The 2,593-nt window shown below is 35.7% G+C and overlaps 1 long non-coding RNA gene across 1 annotated transcript; it reads left to right on the top strand.

Moving 5' to 3' along the window:
- The first annotated feature begins 371 nt into the window (after positions 1-371).
- On the top strand, positions 372-1,352 carry LOC125614840. Its single transcript, XR_007345395.1, has 2 exons — positions 372-575; positions 1,264-1,352. It is a non-coding gene; the product is annotated as an uncharacterized LOC125614840 (long non-coding RNA).
- The last annotated feature ends 1,241 nt before the right edge of the window (positions 1,353-2,593 follow it).

Genomic DNA, 2,593 nt, shown 5'->3' with positions numbered 1-2,593 from the left:
AATGTAGTAAAATGGTATTCTGAACTTTGGTATGAAATTTCCTGATGTCTATTAAGAGTTTTATTGACAATTCATGTTGACTTTTTGTGCAATACCTATTCTTGTCATTGCCCATTTTTTTCTGCTGGGTTAGTTTTTCATTTATATAATCTAAATATTGAAGTGAGTTAGGGAAGTGTACCACATCTTTTCCCACTATCTGTGACAGAACAGCCATTATTTTCCAAAGATGGAGTGGGTTATCTGGTAAGGGAATGAATTTCCTTTCCATCATTTGAGGTATATGAGCGAAAGTTTGCCACTGCTTTGTGAGTTCACTCTGAGGACTTTCATTCACTTGATGGATAGAATGAATTCTTTCTCCCCATTTTTTCCCCACAATTATGCTTTCTTTTCATATTAGAAGTCAGTAAGGAAAAGATTCCTTTTGCCATAAATTTGTAATACTACATACATAAAATTTTGTTAGTATACTTTCTGACTTAAATTGCTTTTAACTGAAATTGTTTCTTTCAACAGATGGACGACCTCAGTGGGAGGTAGAAGGGAAAATAATCAGGGAAAAATGTCAAGGGGTAAGAAATTCAATCTTTGTGTATATAAATTCAATCTTTGTGTATATAAATTCAATCTTTGTGTACATAAAATAACCTTTAATATTTGATAGAATAAGGTATGTCACTGCATAGTATGTGATGCATTGTTTTTATTCTACTAGAAGTTGGATGATTAAAAAGCAGTTTCTCAGCCTGTTATGGTGGTAAATGTTTGTGGTTCCACCTATGTGGGAGGCAGAGGCAGGAGAATCACCTTAGCTCACGAATTTGAGATAGCCTGGGCACCATGACAAGTCCTCATCTCAAATAAATAAATAGCGACCTGGGGTTGTGGCTCAGTGGTAGAGCGCTTGCCTGGCACCTGCAGGGCGCTGGGTTCGATCCTCAGCACCACAAAAAAATAAAATAAAGGTATTGTGTCCGACTACAACCAAAACAACAAAATGTTAAAAAAAAATAAAGTAAAAGAATTTTTTTAAAATTGCGGGGTAGGAGTTTCTCCTTTAATGATTAAAGGGTTTGTCTTTATCAAAACTGAAGTATCCATGTAGTAAATCTCCAGATTACTTATATGACTGATTGACGTGTATAATTTTGTATGATGGTAGAACCTTGTGTTTAAGACTCATAAATTACTCTGAATTTAGCAGGTGCATTACGTTTTTAGTTCTGAGTGTAACACAATCTTTCTTTTCATGCTTCTTAGGCTCACATTGTCCTTGAAGTTCCTCCGTATCATAACCCAGCAGTTACAGCTGCAGTGCAGGTGCACTTTTATCTTTGCAATGGCAAGAGGAAAAAAAGCCAGTCTCAACGTTTTACTTATACACCAGGTATGAGGAGTTTTTGTGATGGTTTATTATAAGCTTGCTTTCATATTGAATAAAAATTTGCTCAATGGATACTATATTAGAATATTCAAAGTACTTTGATCATAATCAATAAAAATATCAACATATACCTGAATTTATATTGACTTTAAATTTTGTTTTTTAGTTGTAGATGGACACAATACCTTTATTTTACTCGTTTATTATTTTTATGTCATGCTAAGGATCAAACCCAGTGCCTCTCATGTGCTAGGCAAGCACTCTACCCCTGAGCCACAACCCCAGCTCTTCTTTGACTTTAAATATGAGATGTGCTGATAGTTAACTTGTAGTGATTTATTATTAAAAAAAAATCAGAAGATGAAATGTAAGTTTGAAGTTTATTTATTTATTTATTTATTTTATATTTATTTTTTAGGTATAGATAGACACAACACAATGCCTTTATTTTTATGTGGTGCTGAGGATCGAACCCGGTCTCGCCCATGCTAGGGGAGTGCTTGAGCGCTCTACCACTGAGCCACAATCCTAGCAAGTTTTTTTAGAAGTTGTCAAAAATCATCAACCCTAGCTGGGTGTGGCAGCTTTAGAGCCTGAGGCAGGAGGATCACAAGCTCAAAGCCAGTCTCAGCAACTTAATGAGGTTCTGTCTCAAAATTAAAAAATAAAAAAGACTGGTGATGTGGCTTAGTGGTTAAGCGCCCCCCTGGATTCAGTCCCTGGTTACCCCACACACCTCACCCCCCAAAAAAAGTCACCAACCCTAAATACCTTTGACTTGGGAGACTGAGGCAGGGCAATCACAAACTTGAGGCCAGCCTAGATAACTTAGTGGAACTTTGTCTCAAAATAAAAAGGCTGGGGAAGGAGGGGCAAGTGTTTGTAAGTATGTGTATGCTGTTGGGTCATGAATTCCCTTTGTAGCCATAGCACACAGAAAGACAGTGTGCCCATTTCATAATGCCTTCATCTTTTTTATTTTTTTAAATGGTTTTATTTGTTCTTTTTAGTTATATATTATAAGAGTAGAATGTATTTTGACATATTATACATAAATGGAGTATAAGTTCCCATTCTTACGGTTATAAATGATGTGGAGTTATACTGGTCATATATTCATATATGAACATAGGAAAGTAATGTCCAATTCATTCTACTGTTTTTCCTATTCCCATTCCCCTATCTTCCTTCATTCTCCTTTGTCTA

The sequence above is a fragment of the Marmota marmota genome, unplaced genomic scaffold, assembly GCF_001458135.2.
Source record: "Marmota marmota marmota unplaced genomic scaffold, marMar, whole genome shotgun sequence".
NCBI lineage: Eukaryota > Metazoa > Chordata > Mammalia > Rodentia > Sciuridae > Marmota > Marmota marmota.
The sequence above is the reverse complement of the archived record's forward strand: the minus strand, read 5'-3'. Positions and strand labels throughout refer to the sequence as shown.